A 23169-nucleotide genomic window follows, 5' to 3' on the forward strand; every position below is an offset into this window, starting at 1 on the left:
ATCAAGAAAAGTGTATGTATCTACCAGGTACAGAACCACGCTAGGCCCCAATTACTATTTTTTGTACCCCTAAAGGCAGAATGAGGAGTAGGAGGAGTATAGAACAGGCAGCACCCTCAAATCTTCAGAAGTATGAGATGAACCCCAAAAATTGGAAAGGTGTATCTCACACGTACCAACACAGACTATCCCGCAATTTAATTGTTTATACCCAAAGGTTTTTATTGAATAGCGGAATAGAAAATATTATCAAAAAAAGTGTATGTATCTCACACGTACAGAACCAGACTAGGCCCCAATTACTATTTTTTGTACCCCTAAAGTCAGGATGAGGAGTAGGAGGAGTACAGAACAGGCAGCACCCTCAAATCTTCAGAAGTATGAGATGAACCCCAAAAATTGGAAAGGTGTATCTCACACGTACCAACACAGACTATCCCGCAATTTCATTGTTTATACCCAAAGGTTTTTATTGAAAAGTGGAATAGAAAATATTATCAAAAAAAGGGTATGTATCTCAAACCTACAGAACCACACTAGGCCCCAATTACTATTTTTTGTACCCCTAAAGGCAGGATGAGGAGTAGGAGGAGTACGGAACAGGCAGCACCCTCAAATCTTCAGAAGTATGAGATGAACCCCTAAAATTGGAAAGGTGTATCTCACACGTACCAACACAGACTATCCCACAATTTAATTGTTTATATCCAAAGGTTTTTATTGAATAGCGGAATAGAAAATATTATCAAAAAAAGTGTATGTATCTCAGACGTACAGAACCACACTAGGCCCCAATTACTATTTTTTGTACCCCTAAAGGCAGGATGAGGAGTAGGAGGAGTACGGAACAGGCAGCACCCTCAAATCTTCAGAAGTATGAGATGAACCCCAAAAATTGGAAAGGTGTATCTCACACTTACCAACACAGACTATCCCGCAATTTAATTGTTTATACCCAAAGGTTTTTATTGAATAGCGGAATAAAAAATATTATCAAAAAAAGTGTATGTATCTCACACGTACAGAACCACACTAGGCCCCAATTACTATTTTTTGTACCCCTAAAGGAAGGATGAGGAGTACGAGGAGTACGGAACAGGCAGCACCCTCAAATCTTCAGAAGTATGAGATGAACCCCAAAAATTGGAAAGGTGTATCTCACACGTACCAACACAGACTATCCCGCAATTTAATTGTTTATACCTAAAGGTTTTTATTGAATAGCGGAATAGAAAATATTATCAAAAAAAGTGTATGTATCTCACACGTACAGAACCAGACTAGGCCCCAATTACTATTTTTTGTACCCCTAAAGGCAGGATGAGGAGTAGGAGGAGTACGGAACAGGCAGCACCCTCAAATCTTCAGAAGTATGAGATGAACCCCAAAAATTGGAAAGGTGTATCTCACACGTACCAACACAGACTATCCCGCAATATAATTGTTTATACCCAAAGGTTTTTATTGAATAGCGGAATAGAAAATATTATCAAAAAAAGTGTATGTATCTCACACGTACAGAACCACACTAGGCCCCAATTACTATTTTTTGTACCCCTAAAGGCAGGATGAGGAGTAGGAGGAGTACGGAACAGGCAGCACCCTCAAATCTTTAGAAGTATGAGATGAACCCCAAAAATTGGAAAGGTGTATCTCACACGTACCAACACAGACTATCCCGCAATTTAATTGTTTATACCCAAAGGTTTTTATTGAATAGCGGAATAGAAAATATTATCAAAAAAAGTGTATGTATCTCACACGTACAGAACCACACTAGGCCCCAATTACTATTTTTTGTACCCCTAAAGGCAGGATGAGGAGTAGGAGGAGTACGGAACAGGCAGCACCCTCAAATCTTCAGATGTATGAGATGAACCCCAAAAATTGGAAAGGTGTATCTCACACGTACCAACACAGACTATCCCGCAATTTAATTGTTTATACCCAAATGTTTTTATTGAATAGCGGAATAGAAAATATTATCAAAAAAGTGTATGTATCTCACACGTACAGAACCACACTAGGCCCCAATTACTATTTTTTGTACCCCTAAAGGCAGGATGAGGAGTACGGAACAGGCAGCACCCTCAAATCTTCAGAAGTATGAGATGAACCCCAAAAATTGGAAAGGTGTATCTCACACGTACCAACACAGACTATCCCGCAATTTAATTGTTTATACCTAGAGGTTTTTATTGAATAGCGGAATAGAAAATATTATCAAAAAAAGTGTATGTATCTCACACGTACAGAACCAGACTAGGCCCCAATTACTATTTTTTGTACCCCTAAAGGCAGGATGAGGAGTAGGAGGAGTACGGAACAGGCAGCACCCTCAAATCTTCAGAAGTATGAGATGAACCCCAAAAATTGGAAAGGTGTATCTCACACGTACCAACACAGACTATCCCGCAATATAATTGTTTATACCCAAAGGTTTTTATTGAATAGCGGAATAGAAAATATTATCAAAAAAAGTGTATGTATCTCACACGTACAGAACCACACTAGGCCCCAATTACTATTTTTTGTACCCCTAAAGGCAGGATGAGGAGTAGGAGGAGTACGGAACAGGCAGCACCCTCAAATCTTTAGAAGTATGAGATGAACCCCAAAAATTGGAAAGGTGTATCTCACACGTACCAACACAGACTATCCCGCAATTTAATTGTTTATACCCAAAGGTTTTTATTGAATAGCGGAATAGAAAATATTATCAAAAAAAGTGTATGTATCTCACACGTACAGAACCACACTAGGCCCCAATTACTATTTTTTGTACCCCTAAAGGCAGGATGAGGAGTAGGAGGAGTACGGAACAGGCAGCACCCTCAAATCTTCAGAAGTATGAGATGAACCCCAAAAATTGGAAAGGTGTATCTCACACGTACCAACACAGACTATCCCGCAATTTAATTGTTTATACCCAAAGGTTTTTATTGAATAGCGGAATAGAAAATATTATCAAAAAAAGTGTATGTATCTCACACGTACAGAACCACACTAGGCCCCAATTACTATTTTTTGTACCCCTAAAGTCAGGATGAGGAGTAGGAGGAGTACGGAACAGGCAGCACCCTCAAATCTTCAGAAGTATGAGATGAACCCCAAAAATTGGAAAGGTGTATCTCACACATACCAACACAGACTATCCCGCAATTTAATTGTTTATACCCAAAGGTTTTTATTGAAAAGCGGAATAGAAAATATTATCAAAAAAACGGTATGTATCTCACACGTACAGAACCACACTAGGGCCCAATTACTATTTTTTGTACCCCTAAAGGTAGGATGAGGAGTAGGAGGAGTACGGAACAGGCAGCACCCTCAAATCTTCAGAAGTATGAGATGAACCCCAAAAATTGGAAAGGTGTATCTCACACGTACCAACACAGACTATCCCGCAATTTAATTGTTTATACCCAAAGGTTTTTATTGAATAGCGGAATAGAAAATATTATCAAAAAAAGTGTATGTATCTCACACGTACAGAACCACACTAGGCCCCAATTACTATTTTTTGTACCCCTAAAGGTAGGATGAGGAGTAGGAGGAGTACGGAACAGGCAGCACCCTCAAATCTTCAGAAGTATGAGATGAACCCCAAAAATTGGAAAGGTGTATCTCATACGTACCAACACAGACTATCCCGCAATTTAATCGTTTATACCCAAAGGTTTTTATTGAATAGCGGAGTACAAAATATTATCAAAAAAAGTGTATGTATCTCACACGTACAGAACCAGACTAGGCCCCAATTACTATTTTTTGTACCCCTAAAGGCAGGGTGAGGAGCAGGAGGAGTACGGAAAAGGAAGCACCCTCAAATCTTCAGAAGTATAAGATGAACCCCAAAAATTGGAAAGGTGTATCTCACACGTACCAACACAGACTATCCCGCAATTTAATTGTTTATACCCAAAGGTTTTTATTGAATAGCGGAGTACAAAATATTATCAAAAAAAGTGTATGTATCTCACACGTACAGAACCAGACTAGGCCCCAATTACTATTTTTTGTACCCCTAAAGGCAGGATGAGGAGCAGGAGGAGTACGGAACAGGCAGCACCCTCAAATCTTCAGAAGTATGAGATGAACCCCAAAAATTGGAAAGGTGTATCTCATACGTACCAACACAGACTATCCCGCAATTTAATTGTTTATACCCAAAGGTTTTTTTTGAATAGCGGAATAGAAAATATTATCAAAAAAAGTGTATGTATCTCACACGTACAGAACCAGACTAGGCCCCAATTACTATTTTTTGTACCCCTAAAGGCAGGATGAGGAGTAGGAGGAGTACGGAACAGGCAGCACCCTCAAATCTTCAGATGTATGAGATGAACCCCAAAAATTGGAAAGGTGTATCTCACACGTACCAACACAGACTATCCCGCAATTTAATTGTTTATACCCAAATGTTTTTATTGAATAGCGGAATAGAAAATATTATCAAAAAAGTGTATGTATCTCACACGTACAGAACCACACTAGGCCCCATTTACTATTTTTTGTACCACTAAAGGCAGGATGAGGAGTTGGAGGAGTACGGAACAGGCAGCACCCTCAAATCTTCAGAAGTATGAGATGAACCCCAAAAATTGGAAAGGTGTATCTCACACATACCAACACAGACTATCCCGCAATTTAATTGTTTATACCCAAAGGTTTTTATTGAATAGCGGAATAAAAAATATTATCAAAAAAAGTGTATGTATCTCACACGTACAGAACCACACTAGGCCCCAATTACTATTTTTTGTACCCCTAAAGGCAGGATGAGGAGTACGGAACAGGCAGCACCCTCAAATCTTCAGAAGTATGAGATGAACCCCAAAAATTGGAAAGGTGTATCTCACACATACCAACACAGACTATCCCGCAATTTAATTGTTTATACCCAAAGGTTTTTATTGAATAGCGGAATAGAAAATATTATCAAAAAAAGTGTATGTATCTCACACGTACAGAACCACACTAGGCCCCAATTACTATTTTTTGTACCCCTAAAGGTAGGATGAGGAGTAGGAGGAGTACGGAACAGGCAGCACCCTCAAATCTTCAGAAGTATGAGATGAACCCCAAAAATTGGAAAGGTGTATCTCACACGTACCAACACAGACTATCCCGCATTTTAATTGTTTATACCCAAAGGTTTTTATTGAATAGCGGAATAGAAAATATTATCAAAAAAAGTGTATGTATCTCACACGTACAGAACCAGACTAGGCCCCAATTACTATTTTTTGTACCCCTAAAGGCAGGATGAGGAGTAGGAGGAGTACAGAACAGGCAGCACCCTCAAATCTTCAGAAGTATGAGATGAACCCCAAAAATATGAAAGGTGTATCTCACACGTACCAACACAGACTATCCCGCATTTTAATTGTTTATACCCAAAGGTTTTTATTGAATAGCGGAATAGAAAATATTATCAAAAAAAGTGTATGTATCTACCAGGTACAGAACCACGCTAGGCCCCAATTACTATTTTTTGTATCCCTAAAGGCAGAATGAGGAGTAGGAGGAGTACAGAACAGGCAGCACCCTCAAATCTTCAGAAGTATGAGATGAACCCCAAAAATTGGAAAGGTGTATCTCACACGTACCAACACAGACTATCCCGCAATTTAATTGTTTATACCCAAAGGTTTTTATTGAATAGCGGAATAGAAAATATTATCAAAAAAAGTGTATGTATCTCACACGTACAGAACCAGACTAGGCCCCAATTACTATTTTTTGTACCCCTAAAGTCAGGATGAGGAGTAGGAGGAGTACAGAACAGGCAGCACCCTCAAATCTTCAGAAGTATGAGATGAACCCCAAAAATTGGAAAGGTGTATCTCACACGTACCAACACAGACTATCCCGCAATTTAATTGTTTATACCCAAAGGTTTTTATTGAAAAGTGGAATAGAAAATATTATCAAAAAAAGGGTATGTATCTCAAACCTACAGAACCACACTAGGCCCCAATTACTATTTTTTGTACCCCTAAAGGCAGGATGAGGAGTAGGAGGAGTACGGAACAGGCAGCACCCTCAAATCTTCAGAAGTATGAGATGAACCCCTAAAATTGGAAAGGTGTATCTCACACGTACCAACACAGACTATCCCACAATTTAATTGTTTATATCCAAAGGTTTTTATTGAATAGCGGAATAGAAAATATTATCAAAAAAAGTGTATGTATCTCAGACGTACAGAACCACACTAGGCCCCAATTACTATTTTTTGTACCCCTAAAGGCAGGATGAGGAGTAGGAGGAGTACGGAACAGGCAGCACCCTCAAATCTTCAGAAGTATGAGATGAACCCCAAAAATTGGAAAGGTGTATCTCACACTTACCAACACAGACTATCCCGCAATTTAATTGTTTATACCCAAAGGTTTTTATTGAATAGCGGAATAAAAAATATTATCAAAAAAAGTGTATGTATCTCACACGTACAGAACCACACTAGGCCCCAATTACTATTTTTTGTACCCCTAAAGGAAGGATGAGGAGTACGAGGAGTACGGAACAGGCAGCACCCTCAAATCTTCAGAAGTATGAGATGAACCCCAAAAATTGGAAAGGTGTATCTCACACGTACCAACACAGACTATCCCGCAATTTAATTGTTTATACCTAAAGGTTTTTATTGAATAGCGGAATAGAAAATATTATCAAAAAAAGTGTATGTATCTCACACGTACAGAACCACACTAGGCCCCAATTACTATTTTTTGTACCCCTAAAGGCAGGACGAGGAGTAGGAGGAGTACGGAACAGGCAGCACCCTCAAATCTTTAGAAGTATGAGATGAACCCCAAAAATTGGAAAGGTGTATCTCACACGTACCAACACAGACTATCCCGCAATTTAATTGTTTATACCCAAAGGTTTTTATTGAATAGCGGAATAGAAAATATTATCAAAAAAAGTGTATGTATCTCACACGTACAGAACCACACTAGGCCCCAATTACTATTTTTTGTACCCCTAAAGGCAGGATGAGGAGTAGGAGGAGTACGGAACAGGCAGCACCCTCAAATCTTCAGAAGTATGAGATGAACCCCAAAAATTGGAAAGGTGTATCTCACACGTACCAACACAGACTATCCCGCAATTTAATTGTTTATACCCAAAGGTTTTTATTGAATAGCGGAATAGAAAATATTATCAAAAAAAGTGTATGTATCTCACACGTACAGAACCACACTAGGCCCCAATTACTATTTTTTGTACCCCTAAAGGCAGGATGAGGAGTACGAGGAGTACGGAACAGGCAGCACCCTCAAATCTTCAGAAGTATGAGATGAACCCCAAAAATTGGAAAGGTGTATCTCACACATACCAACACAGACTATCCCGCAATTTAATTGTTTATACCCAAAGGTTTTTATTGAATAGCGGAATAGAAAATATTATCAAAAAAAGTGTATGTATCTCACACGTACAGAACCACACTAGGCCCCAATTACTATTTTTTGTACCCCTAAAGGTAGGATGAGGAGTAGGAGGAGTACGGAACAGGCAGCACCCTCAAATCTTCAGAAGTATGAGATGAACCCCAAAAATTGGAAAGGTGTATATCACACTTACCAACACAGACTATCCCGCAATTTAATTGTTTATACCCAAAGGTTTTTATTGAATAGCGGAATAGAAAATATTATCAAAAAAAGTGTATGTATCTCACACGTACAGAACCACACTAGGCCCCAATTACTATTTTTTGTACCCCTAAAGGCAGGATGAGGAGTAGGAGGAGTACGGAACAGGCAGCACCCTCAAATCTTCAGAAGTATGAGATGAACCCCAAAAATTGGAAAGGTGTATCTCATACGTACCAACACAGACTATCCCGCAATTTAATTGTTTATACCCAAAGGTTTTTATTGAATAGCGGAATAGAAAATATTATCAAAAAAAGTGTATGTATCTCACACGTACAGAACCACACTAGGCCCCAATTACTATTTTTTGTACCCCTAAAGGCAGGATGAGGAGTAGGAGGAGTACGGAACAGGCAGCACCCTCAAATCTTCAGAAGTATGAGATGAACCCCAAAAATTGGAAAGGTGTATCTCACACGTACCAACACAGACTATCCCGCAATTTAATTGTTTATACCCAAAGGTTTTTATTGAATAGCGGAATAGAAAATATTATCAAAAAAAGTGTATGTATCTCACACGTACAGAACCACACTAGGCCCCAATTCCTATTTTTTGTACCCCTAAAGTCAGGATGAGGAGTAGGAGGAGTACGGAACAGGCAGCACCCTCAAATCTTCAGAAGTATGAGATGAACCCCAAAAATTGGAAAGGTGTATCTCACACGTACCAACACAGACTATCCCGCAATTTAATTGTTTATACCCAAAGGTTTTTATTGAATAGCGGAATAGAAAATATTATCAAAAAAAGTGTATGTATCTCACACGTACAGAACCACACTAGGCCCCAATTACTATTTTTTGTACCCCTAAAGGCAGGATGAGGAGTACGAGGAGTACGGAACAGGCAGCACCCTCAAATCTTCAGAAGTATGAGATGAACCCCAAAAATTGGAAAGGTGTATCTCATACATACCAACACAGACTATCCCGCAATTTAATTGTTTATACCCAAAGGTTTTTATTGAATAGCGGAATAGAAAATATTATCAAAAAAAGTGTATGTATCTCACACGTACAGAACCACACTAGGCCCCAATTACTATTTTTTGTACCCCTAAAGGTAGGATGAGGAGTAGGAGGAGTACGGAACAGGCAGCACCCTCAAATCTTCAGAAGTATGAGATGAACCCCAAAAATTGGAAAGGTGTATATCACACGTACCAACACAGACTATCCTGCAATTTAATTGTTTATACCCAAAGGTTTTTATTGAATAGCGGAATAGAAAATATTATCAAAAAAAGTGTATGTATCTCACACGTACAGAACCACACTAGGCCCCAATTACTATTTTTTGTACCCCTAAAGGCAGGATGAGGAGTAGGAGGAGTACGGAACAGGCAGCACCCTCAAATCTTCAGAAGTATGAGATGAACCCCAAAAATTGGAAAGGTGTATCTCATACGTACCAACACGGACTATCCCGCAATTTAATTGTTTATACCCAAAGGTTTTTATTGAATAGCGGAGTACAAAATATTATCAAAAAAAGTGTATGTATCTCACACGTACAGAACCAGACTAGGCCCCAATTACTATTTTTTGTACCCCTAAAGGCAGGATGAGGAGCAGGAGGAGTACGGAAAAGGAAGCACCCTCAAATCTTCAGAAGTATAAGATGAACCCCAAAAATTGGAAAGGTGTATCTCACACGTACCAACACAGACTATCCCGCAATTTAATTGTTTATACCCAAAGGTTTTTATTGAATAGCGGAATAGAAAATATTATCAAAAAAAGTGTATGTATCTCACACGTACAGAACCAGACTAGGCCCCAATTACTATTTTTTGTACCCCTAAAGGCAGGATGAGGAGTAGGAGGAGTACAGAACAGGCAGCACCCTCAAATCTTCAGAAGTATGAGATGAACCCCAAAAATATGAAAGGTGTATCTCACACGTACCAACACAGACTATCCCGCATTTTAATTGTTTATACCCAAAGGTTTTTATTGAATAGCGGAATAGAAAATATTATCAAAAAAAGTGTATGTATCTACCAGGTACAGAACCACGCTAGGCCCCAATTACTATTTTTTGTACCCCTAAAGGCAGGATGAGGAGTAGGAGGAGTACAGAACAGGCAGCACCCTCAAATCTTCAGAAGTATGAGATGAACCCCAAAAATTGGAAAGGTGTATCTCAAACGTACCAACACAGACTATCCTGCAATTTAATTGTTTATACCCAAAGGTTTTTATTGAATAGCGGAATAGAAAATATTATCAAAAAAAGTGTATGTATCTCACACGTACAGAACCAGACTAGGCCCCAATTACTATTTTTTGTACCCCTAAAGGCAGGATGAGGAGTAGGAGGAGTACAGAACAGGCAGCACCCTCAAATCTTTAGAAGTATGAGATGAACCCCAAAAATTGGAAAGGTGTATCTCACACGTACCAACACAGACTATCCCGCAATTTAATTGTTTATACCCAAAGGTTTTTATTGAATAGTGGAATAGAAAATATTATCAAGAAAAGGGTATGTATCTCAAACCTACAGAACCACACTAGGCCCCAATTACTATTTTTTGTACCCCTAAAGGCAGGATGAGGAGTAGGAGGAGTACGGAACAGGCAGCACCCTCAAATCTTCAGAAGTATGAGATGAACCCCTAAAATTGGAAAGGTGTATCTCACACGTACCAACACAGACTATCCCACAATTTAATTGTTTATATCCAAAGGTTTTTATTTAATAGCGGAATAGAAAATATTATCAAAAAAAGTGTATGTATCTCAGACGTACAGAACCACACTAGGCCCCAATTACTATTTTTTATACCCCTAAAGGCAGGATGAGGAGTAGGAGGAGTACGGAACAGGCAGCACCCTCAAATCTTCAGAAGTATGAGATGAACCCCAAAAATTGGAAAGGTGTATCTCACACTTACCAACACAGACTATCCCGCAATTTAATTGTTTATACCCAAAGGTTTTTATTGAATAGCGGAATAAAAAATATTATCAAAAAAAGTGTATGTATCTCACACGTACAGAACCACACTAGGCCCCAATTACTATTTTTTGTACCCCTAAAGGAAGGATGAGGAGTACGAGGAGTACGGAACAGGCAGCACCCTCAAATCTTCAGAAGTATGAGATGAACCCCAAAAATTGGAAAGGTGTATCTCACACGTACCAACACAGACTATCCCGCAATTTAATTGTTTATACCTAAAGGTTTTTATTGAATAGCGGAATAGAAAATATTATCAAAAAAAGTGTATGTATCTCACACGTACAGAACCAGACTAGGCCCCAATTACTATTTTTTGTACCCCTAAAGGCAGGATGAGGAGTAGGAGGAGTACGGAACAGGCAGCACCCTCAAATCTTCAGAAGTATGAGATGAACCCCAAAAATTGGAAAGGTGTATCTCACACGTACCAACACAGACTATCCCGCAATATAATTGTTTATACCCAAAGGTTTTTATTGAATAGCGGAATAGAAAATATTATCAAAAAAAGTGTATGTATCTCACACGTACAGAACCACACTAGGCCCCAATTACTATTTTTTGTACCCCTAAAGGCAGGATGAGGAGTAGGAGGAGTACGGAACAGGCAGCACCCTCAAATCTTCAGAAGTATGAGATGAACCCCAAAAATTGGAAAGGTGTATCTCACACTTACCAACACAGACTATCCCGCAATTTAATTGTTTATACCCAAAGGTTTTTATTGAATAGCGGAATAAAAAATATTATCAAAAAAAGTGTATGTATCTCACACGTACAGAACCACACTAGGCCCCAATTACTATTTTTTGTACCCCTAAAGGAAGGATGAGGAGTACGAGGAGTACGGAACAGGCAGCACCCTCAAATCTTCAGAAGTATGAGATGAACCCCAAAAATTGGAAAGGTGTATCTCACACGTACCAACACAGACTATCCCGCAATTTAATTGTTTATACCTAAAGGTTTTTATTGAATAGCGGAATAGAAAATATTATCAAAAAAAGTGTATGTATCTCACACGTACAGAACCAGACTAGGCCCCAATTACTATTTTTTGTACCCCTAAAGGCAGGATGAGGAGTAGGAGGAGTACGGAACAGGCAGCACCCTCAAATCTTCAGAAGTATGAGATGAACCCCAAAAATTGGAAAGGTGTATCTCACACGTACCAACACAGACTATCCCGCAATATAATTGTTTATACCCAAAGGTTTTTATTGAATAGCGGAATAGAAAATATTATCAAAAAAAGTGTATGTATCTCACACGTACAGAACCACACTAGGCCCCAATTACTATTTTTTGTACCCCTAAAGGCAGGATGAGGAGTAGGAGGAGTACGGAACAGGCAGCACCCTCAAATCTTTAGAAGTATGAGATGAACCCCAAAAATTGGAAAGGTGTATCTCACACGTACCAACACAGACTATCCCGCAATTTAATTGTTTATACCCAAAGGTTTTTATTGAATAGCGGAATAGAAAATATTATCAAAAAAAGTGTATGTATCTCACACGTACAGAACCACACTAGGCCCCAATTACTATTTTTTGTACCCCTAAAGGCAGGATGAGGAGTAGGAGGAGTACGGAACAGGCAGCACCCTCAAATCTTCAGATGTATGAGATGAACCCCAAAAATTGGAAAGGTGTATCTCACACGTACCAACACAGACTATCCCGCAATTTAATTGTTTATACCCAAATGTTTTTATTGAATAGCGGAATAGAAAATATTATCAAAAAAGTGTATGTATCTCACACGTACAGAACCACACTAGGCCCCATTTACTATTTTTTGTACCACTAAAGGCAGGATGAGGAGTTGGAGGAGTACGGAACAGGCAGCACCCTCAAATCTTCAGAAGTATGAGATGAACCCCAAAAATTGGAAAGGTGTATCTCACACATACCAACACAGACTATCCCGCAATTTAATTGTTTATACCCAAAGGTTTTTATTGAATAGCGGAATAAAAAATATTATCAAAAAAAGTGTATGTATCTCACACGTACAGAACCACACTAGGCCCCAATTACTATTTTTTGTACCCCTAAAGGCAGGATGAGGAGTACGGAACAGGCAGCACCCTCAAATCTTCAGAAGTATGAGATGAACCCCAAAAATTGGAAAGGTGTATCTCACACGTACCAACACAGACTATCCCGCAATTTAATTGTTTATACCTAAAGGTTTTTATTGAATAGCGGAATAGAAAATATTATCAAAAAAAGTGTATGTATCTCACACGTACAGAACCAGACTAGGCCCCAATTACTATTTTTTGTACCCCTAAAGGCAGGATGAGGAGTAGGAGGAGTACGGAACAGGCAGCACCCTCAAATCTTCAGAAGTATGAGATGAACCCCAAAAATTGGAAAGGTGTATCTCACACGTACCAACACAGACTATCCCGCAATATAATTGTTTATACCCAAAGGTTTTTATTGAATAGCGGAATAGAAAATATTATCAAAAAAAGTGTATGTATCTCACACGTACAGAACCACACTAGGCCCCAATTACTATTTTTTGTACCCCTAAAGGCAGGATGAGGAGTAGGAGGAGTACGGAACAGGCAGCACCCTCAAATCTTTAGAAGTATGAGATGAACCCCAAAAATTGGAAAGGTGTATCTCACACGTACCAACACAGACTATCCCGCAATTTAATTGTTTATACCCAAAGGTTTTTATTGAATAGCGGAATAGAAAATATTATCAAAAAAAGTGTATGTATCTCACACGTACAGAACCACACTAGGCCCCAATTACTATTTTTTGTACCCCTAAAGGCAGGATGAGGAGTAGGAGGAGTACGGAACAGGCAGCACCCTCAAATCTTCAGATGTATGAGATGAACCCCAAAAATTGGAAAGGTGTATCTCACACGTACCAACACAGACTATCCCGCAATTTAATTGTTTATACCCAAATGTTTTTATTGAATAGCGGAATAGAAAATATTATCAAAAAAGTGTATGTATCTCACACGTACAGAACCACACTAGGCCCCATTTACTATTTTTTGTACCACTAAAGGCAGGATGAGGAGTTGGAGGAGTACGGAACAGGCAGCACCCTCAAATCTTCAGAAGTATGAGATGAACCCCAAAAATTGGAAAGGTGTATCTCACACATACCAACACAGACTATCCCGCAATTTAATTGTTTATACCCAAAGGTTTTTATTGAATAGCGGAATAAAAAATATTATCAAAAAAAGTGTATGTATCTCACACGTACAGAACCACACTAGGCCCCAATTACTATTTTTTGTACCCCTAAAGGCAGGATGAGGAGTACGGAACAGGCAGCACCCTCAAATCTTCAGAAGTATGAGATGAACCCCAAAAATTGGAAAGGTGTATCTCACACGTACCAACACAGACTATCCCGCAATTTAATTGTTTATACCTAGAGGTTTTTATTGAATAGCGGAATAGAAAATATTATCAAAAAAAGTGTATGTATCTCACACGTACAGAACCAGACTAGGCCCCAATTACTATTTTTTGTACCCCTAAAGGCAGGATGAGGAGTAGGAGGAGTACGCAACAGGCAGCACCCTCAAATCTTCAGAAGTATGAGATGAACCCCAAAAATTGGAAAGGTGTATCTCACACGTACCAACACAGACTATCCCGCAATATAATTGTTTATACCCAAAGGTTTTTATTGAATAGCGGAATAGAAAATATTATCAAAAAAAGTGTATGTATCTCACACGTACAGAACCACACTAGGCCCCAATTACTATTTTTTGTACCCCTAAAGGCAGGATGAGGAGTAGGAGGAGTACGGAACAGGCAGCACCCTCAAATCTTTAGAAGTATGAGATGAACCCCAAAAATTGGAAAGGTGTATCTCACACGTACCAACACAGACTATCCCGCAATTTAATTGTTTATACCCAAAGGTTTTTATTGAATAGCGGAATAGAAAATATTATCAAAAAAAGTGTATGTATCTCACACGTACAGAACCACACTAGGCCCCAATTACTATTTTTTGTACCCCTAAAGGCAGGATGAGGAGTAGGAGGAGTACGGAACAGGTAGCACCCTCAAATCTTCAGAAGTATGAGATGAACCCCAAAAATTGGAAAGGTGTATCTCACACGTACCAACACAGACTATCCCGCAATTTAATTGTTTATACCCAAAGGTTTTTATTGAATAGCGGAATAGAAAATATTATCAAAAAAAGTGTATGTATCTCACACGTACAGAACCACACTAGGCCCCAATTACTATTTTTTGTACCCCTAAAGTCAGGATGAGGAGTAGGAGGAGTACGGAACAGGCAGCACCCTCAAATCTTCAGAAGTATGAGATGAACCCCAAAAATTGGAAAGGTGTATCTCACACATACCAACACAGACTATCCCGCAATTTAATTGTTTATACCCAAAGGTTTTTATTGAAAAGCGGAATAGAAAATATTATCAAAAAAACGGTATGTATCTCACACGTACAGAACCACACTAGGGCCCAATTACTATTTTTTGTACCCCTAAAGGTAGGATGAGGAGTAGGAGGAGTACGGAACAGGCAGCACCCTCAAATCTTCAGAAGTATGAGATGAACCCCAAAAATTGGAAAGGTGTATCTCACACGTACCAACACAGACTATCCCGCAATTTAATTGTTTATACCCAAAGGTTTTTATTGAATAGCGGAATAGAAAATATTATCAAAAAAAGTGTATGTATCTCACACGTACAGAACCACACTAGGCCCCAATTACTATTTTTTGTACCCCTAAAGGTAGGATGAGGAGTAGGAGGAGTACGGAACAGGCAGCACCCTCAAATCTTCAGAAGTATGAGATGAACCCCAAAAATTGGAAAGGTGTATCTCATACGTACCAACACAGACTATCCCGCAATTTAATCGTTTATACCCAAAGGTTTTTATTGAATAGCGGAGTACAAAATATTATCAAAAAAAGTGTATGTATCTCACACGTACAGAACCAGACTAGGCCCCAATTACTATTTTTTGTACCCCTAAAGGCAGGGTGAGGAGCAGGAGGAGTACGGAAAAGGAAGCACCCTCAAATCTTCAGAAGTATAAGATGAACCCCAAAAATAGGAAAGGTGTATCTCACACGTACCAACACAGACTATCCCGCAATTTAATTGTTTATACCCAAAGGTTTTTATTGAATAGCGGAGTACAAAATATTATCAAAAAAAGTGTATGTATCTCACACGTACAGAACCAGACTAGGCCCCAATTACTATTTTTTGTACCCCTAAAGGCAGGATGAGGAGCAGGAGGAGTACGGAACAGGCAGCACCCTCAAATCTTCAGAAGTATGAGATGAACCCCAAAAATTGGAAAGGTGTATCTCATACGTACCAACACAGACTATCCCGCAATTTAATTGTTTATACCCAAAGGTTTTTTTTGAATAGCGGAATAGAAAATATTATCAAAAAAAGTGTATGTATCTCACACGTACAGAACCAGACTAGGCCCCAATTACTATTTTTTGTACCCCTAAAGGCAGGATGAGGAGTAGGAGGAGTACGGAACAGGCAGCACCCTCAAATCTTCAGATGTATGAGATGAACCCCAAAAATTGGAAAGGTGTATCTCACACGTACCAACACAGACTATCCCGCAATTTAATTGTTTATACCCAAATGTTTTTATTGAATAGCGGAATAGAAAATATTATCAAAAAAGTGTATGTATCTCACACGTACAGAACCACACTAGGCCCCATTTACTATTTTTTGTACCACTAAAGGCAGGATGAGGAGTTGGAGGAGTACGGAACAGGCAGCACCCTCAAATCTTCAGAAGTATGAGATGAACCCCAAAAATTGGAAAGGTGTATCTCACACATACCAACACAGACTATCCCGCAATTTAATTGTTTATACCCAAAGGTTTTTATTGAATAGCGGAATAAAAAATATTATCAAAAAAAGTGTATGTATCTCACACGTACAGAACCACACTAGGCCCCAATTACTATTTTTTGTACCCCTAAAGGCAGGATGAGGAGTACGGAACAGGCAGCACCCTCAAATCTTCAGAAGTATGAGATGAACCCCAAAAATTGGAAAGGTGTATCTCACACATACCAACACAGACTATCCCGCAATTTAATTGTTTATACCCAAAGGTTTTTATTGAATAGCGGAATAGAAAATATTATCAAAAAAAGTGTATGTATCTCACACGTACAGAACCACACTAGGCCCCAATTACTATTTTTTGTACCCCTAAAGGTAGGATGAGGAGTAGGAGGAGTACGGAACAGGCAGCACCCTCAAATCTTCAGAAGTATGAGATGAACCCCAAAAATTGGAAAGGTGTATCTCACACGTACCAACACAGACTATCCCGCATTTTAATTGTTTATACCCAAAGGTTTTTATTGAATAGCGGAATAGAAAATATTATCAAAAAAAGTGTATGTATCTCACACGTACAGAACCAGACTAGGCCCCAATTACTATTTTTTGTACCCCTAAAGGCAGGATGAGGAGTAGGAGGAGTACAGAACAGGCAGCACCCTCAAATCTTCAGAAGTATGAGATGAACCCCAAAAATATGAAAGGTGTATCTCACACGTACCAACACAGACTATCCCGCATTTTAATTGTTTATACCCAAAGGTTTTTATTGAATAGCGGAATAGAAAATATTATCAAAAAAAGTGTATGTATCTACCAGGTACAGAACCACGCTAGGCCCCAATTACTATTTTTTGTACCCCTAAAGGCAGAATGAGGAGTAGGAGGAGTACAGAACAGGCAGCACCCTCAAATCTTCAGAAGTATGAGATGAACCCCAAAAATTGGAAAGGTGTATCTCACACGTACCAACACAGACTATCCCGCAATTTAATTGTTTATACCCAAAGGTTTTTATTGAATAGCGGAATAGAAAATATTATCAAAAAAAGTGTATGTATCTCACACGTACAGAACCAGACTAGGCCCCAATTACTATTTTTTGTACCCCTAAAGTCAGGATGAGGAGTAGGAGGAGTACAGAACAGGCAGCACCCTCAAATCTTCAGAAGTATGAGATGAACCCCAAAAATTGGAAAGGTGTATCTCACACGTACCAACACAGACTATCCCGCAATTTAATTGTTTATACCCAAAGGTTTTTATTGAAAAGTGGAATAGAAAATATTATCAAAAAAAGGGTATGTATCTCAAACCTACAGAACCACACTAGGCCCCAATTACTATTTTTTGTACCCCTAAAGGCAGGATGAGGAGTAGGAGGAGTACGGAACAGGCAGCACCCTCAAATCTTCAGAAGTATGAGATGAACCCCTAAAATTGGAAAGGTGTATCTCACACGTACCAACACAGACTATCCCACAATTTAATTGTTTATATCCAAAGGTTTTTATTGAATAGCGGAATAGAAAATATTATCAAAAAAAGTGTATGTATCTCAGACGTACAGAACCACACTAGGCCCCAATTACTATTTTTTGTACCCCTAAAGGCAGGATGAGGAGTAGGAGGAGTACGGAACAGGCAGCACCCTCAAATCTTCAGAAGTATGAGATGAACCCCAAAAATTGGAAAGGTGTATCTCACACTTACCAACACAGACTATCCCGCAATTTAATTGTTTATACCCAAAGGTTTTTATTGAATAGCGGAATAAAAAATATTATCAAAAAAAGTGTATGTATCTCACACGTACAGAACCACACTAGGCCCCAATTACTATTTTTTGTACCCCTAAAGGAAGGATGAGGAGTACGAGGAGTACGGAACAGGCAGCACCCTCAAATCTTCAGAAGTATGAGATGAACCCCAAAAATTGGAAAGGTGTATCTCACACGTACCAACACAGACTATCCCGCAATTTAATTGTTTATACCTAAAGGTTTTTATTGAATAGCGGAATAGAAAATATTATCAAAAAAAGTGTATGTATCTCACACGTACAGAACCAGACTAGGCCCCAATTACTATTTTTTGTACCCCTAAAGGCAGGATGAGGAGTAGGAGGAGTACGGAACAGGCAGCACCCTCAAATCTTCAGAAGTATGAGATGAACCCCAAAAATTGGAAAGGTGTATCTCACACGTACCAACACAGACTATCCCGCAATATAATTGTTTATACCCAAAGGTTTTTATTGAATAGCGGAATAGAAAATATTATCAAAAAAAGTGTATGTATCTCACACGTACAGAACCACACTAGGCCCCAATTACTATTTTTTGTACCCCTAAAGGCAGGATGAGGAGTAGGAGGAGTACGGAACAGGCAGCACCCTCAAATCTTTAGAAGTATGAGATGAACCCCAAAAATTGGAAAGGTGTATCTCACACGTACCAACACAGACTATCCCGCAATTTAATTGTTTATACCCAAAGGTTTTTATTGAATAGCGGAATAGAAAATATTATCAAAAAAAGTGTATGTATCTCACACGTACAGAACCACACTAGGCCCCAATTACTATTTTTTGTACCCCTAAAGGCAGGATGAGGAGTAGGAGGAGTACGGAACAGGCAGCACCCTCAAATCTTCAGAAGTATGAGATGAACCCCAAAAATTGGAAAGGTGTATCTCACACGTACCAACACAGACTATCCCGCAATTTAATTGTTTATACCCAAAGGTTTTTATTGAATAGCGGAATAGAAAATATTATCAAAAAAAGTGTATGTATCTCACACGTACAGAACCACACTAGGCCCCAATTACTATTTTTTGTACCCCTAAAGGCAGGATGAGGAGTACGAGGAGTACGGAACAGGCAGCACCCTCAAATCTTCAGAAGTATGAGATGAACCCCAAAAATTGGAAAGGTGTATCTCACACATACCAACACAGACTATCCCGCAATTTAATTGTTTATACCCAAAGGTTTTTATTGAATAGCGGAATAGAAAATATTATCAAAAAAAGTGTATGTATCTCACACGTACAGAACCACACTAGGCCCCAATTACTATTTTTTGTACCCCTAAAGGCAGGATGAGGAGTAGGAGGAGTACGGAACAGGCAGCACCCTCAAATCTTCAGAAGTATGAGATGAACCCCAAAAATTGGAAAGGTGTATCTCATACGTACCAACACAGACTATCCCGCAATTTAATTGTTTATACCCAAAGGTTTTTATTGAATAGCGGAGTACAAAATATTATCAAAAAAAGTATATGTATCTCACACGTACAGAACCAGACTAGGCCCCAATTACTATTTTTTGTACCCCTAAAGGCAGGATGAGGAGCAGGAGGAGTACGGAAAAGGAAGCACCCTCAAATCTTCAGAAGTATAAGATGAACCCCAAAAATTGGAAAGGTGTATCTCACACGTACCAACACAGACTATCCCGCAATTTAATTGTTTATACCCAAAGGTTTTTATTGAATAGCGGAATAGAAAATATTATCAAAAAAAGTGTATGTATCTCACACGTACAGAACCACACTAGGCCCCAATTACTATTTTTTGTACCCCTAAAGGCAGGATGAGGAGTAGGAGGAGTACGGAACAGGCAGCACCCTCAAATCTTCAGAAGTATGAGATGAACCCCAAAAATTGGAAAGGTGTATCTCACACGTACCAACACAGACTATCCCGCAATTTAATTGTTTATACCCAAAGGTTTTTATTGAATAGCGGAATAGAAAATATTATCAAAAAAAGTGTATGTATCTCACACGTACAGAATCACACTAGGCCCCAATTACTATTTTTTGTACCCCTAAAGTCAGGATGAGGAGTAGGAGGAGTACGGAACAGGCAGCACCCTCAAATCTTCAGAAGTATGAGATGAACCCCAAAAATTGGAAAGGTGTATCTCACACGTACCAACACAGACTATCCCGCAATTTAATTGTTTATACCCAAAGGTTTTTATTGAATAGCGGAATAGAAAATATTATCAAAAAAAGTGTATGTATCTCACACGTACAGAACCACACTAGGCCCCAATTACTATTTTTTGTACCCCTAAAGGCAGGATGAGGAGTACGAGGAGTACGGAACAGGCAGCACCCTCAAATCTTCAGAAGTATGAGATGAACCCCAAAAATTGGAAAGGTGTATCTCATACATACCAACACAGACTATCCCGCAATTTAATTGTTTATACCCAAAGGTTTTTATTGAATAGCGGAATAGAAAATATTATCAAAAAAAGTGTATGTATCTCACACGTACAGAACCACACTAGGCCCCAATTACTATTTTTTGTACCCCTAAAGGTAGGATGAGGAGTAGGAGGAGTACGGAACAGGCAGCACCCTCAAATCTTCAGAAGTATGAGATGAACCCCAAAAATTGGAAAGGTGTATATCACACGTACCAACACAGACTATCCTGCAATTTAATTGTTTATACCCAAAGGTTTTTATTGAATAGCGGAATAGAAAATATTATCAAAAAAAGTGTATGTATCTCACACGTACAGAACCACACTAGGCCCCAATTACTATTTTTTGTACCCCTAAAGGCAGGATGAGGAGTAGGAGGAGTACGGAACAGGCAGCACCCTCAAATCTTCAGAAGTATGAGATGAACCCCAAAAATTGGAAAGGTGTATCTCATACGTACCAACACGGACTATCCCGCAATTTAATTGTTTATACCCAAAGGTTTTTATTGAATAGCGGAGTACAAAATATTATCAAAAAAAGTGTATGTATCTCACACGTACAGAACCAGACTAGGCCCCAATTACTATTTTTTGTACCCCTAAAGGCAGGATGAGGAGCAGGAGGAGTACGGAAAAGGAAGCACCCTCAAATCTTCAGAAGTATAAGATGAACCCCAAAAATTGGAAAGGTGTATCTCACACGTACCAACACAGACTATCCCGCAATTTAATTGTTTATACCCAAAGGTTTTTATTGAATAGCGGAATAGAAAATATTATCAAAAAAAGTGTATGTATCTCACACGTACAGAACCAGACTAGGCCCCAATTACTATTTTTTGTACCCCTAAAGGCAGGATGAGGAGTAGGAGGAGTACAGAACAGGCAGCACCCTCAAATCTTCAGAAGTATGAGATGAACCCCAAAAATATGAAAGGTGTATCTCACACGTACCAACACAGACTATCCCGCATTTTAATTGTTTATACCCAAAGGTTTTTATTGAATAGCGGAATAGAAAATATTATCAAAAAAAGTGTATGTATCTCACACGTACAGAACCAGACTAGGCCCCAATTACTATTTTTTGTACCCCTAAAGGCAGGATGAGGAGTAGGAGGAGTACAGAACAGGCAGCACCCTCAAATCTTTAGAAGTATGAGATGAACCCCAAAAATATGAAAGGTGTATCTCACACGTACCAACACAGACTATCCCGCATTTTAATTGTTTATACCCAAAGGTTTTTATTGAATAGCGGAATAGAAAATATTATCAAAAAAAGTGTATGTATCTCACACGTACAGAACCAGACTAGGCCCCAATTACTATTTTTTGTACCCCTAAAGGCAGGATGAGGAGTAGGAGGAGTACAGAACAGGCAGCACCCTCAAATCTTTAGAAGTATGAGATGAACCCCAAAAATTGGAAAGGTGTATCTCACACGTACCAACACAGACTATCCCGCAATTTAATTGTTTATACCCAAAGGTTTTTATTGAATAGTGGAATAGAAAATATTATCAAAAAAAGGGTATGTATCTCAAACCTACAGAACCACACTAGGCCCCAATTACTATTTTTTGTACCCCTAAAGGCAGGATGAGGAGTAGGAGGAGTACGGAACAGGCAGCACCCTCAAATCTTCAGAAGTATGAGATGAACCCCTAAAATTGGAAAGGTGTATCTCACACGTACCAACACAGACTATCCCACAATTTAATTGTTTATATCCAAAGGTTTTTATTTAATAGCGGAATAGAAAATATTATCAAAAAAAGTGTATGTATCTCAGACGTACAGAACCACACTAGGCCCCAATTACTATTTTTTATACCCCTAAAGGCAGGATGAGGAGTAGGAGGAGTACGGAACAGGCAGCACCCTCAAATCTTCAGAAGTATGAGATGAACCCCAAAAATTGGAAAGGTGTATCTCACACTTACCAACACAGACTATCCCGCAATTTAATTGTTTATACCCAAAGGTTTTTATTGAATAGCGGAATAAAAAATATTATCAAAAAAAGTGTATGTATCTCACACGTACAGAACCACACTAGGCCCCAATTACTATTTTTTGTACCCCTAAAGGAAGGATGAGGAGTACGAGGAGTACGGAACAGGCAGCACCCTCAAATCTTCAGAAGTATGAGATGAACCCCAAAAATTGGAAAGGTGTATCTCACACGTACCAACACAGACTATCCCGCAATTTAATTGTTTATACCTAAAGGTTTTTATTGAATAGCGGAATAGAAAATATTATCAAAAAAAGTGTATGTATCTCACACGTACAGAACCAGGCTAGGCCCCAATTACTATTTTTTGTACCCCTAAAGGCAGGATGAGGAGTAGGAGGAGTACGGAACAGGCAGCACCCTCAAATCTTCAGAAGTATGAGATGAACCCCAAAAATTGG

This window comes from Pelophylax lessonae (assembly GCF_965119305.1).
Source record: "Pelophylax lessonae genome assembly, chromosome: 9".
NCBI classification, from domain to species: Eukaryota; Metazoa; Chordata; class Amphibia; order Anura; family Ranidae; genus Pelophylax; species Pelophylax lessonae.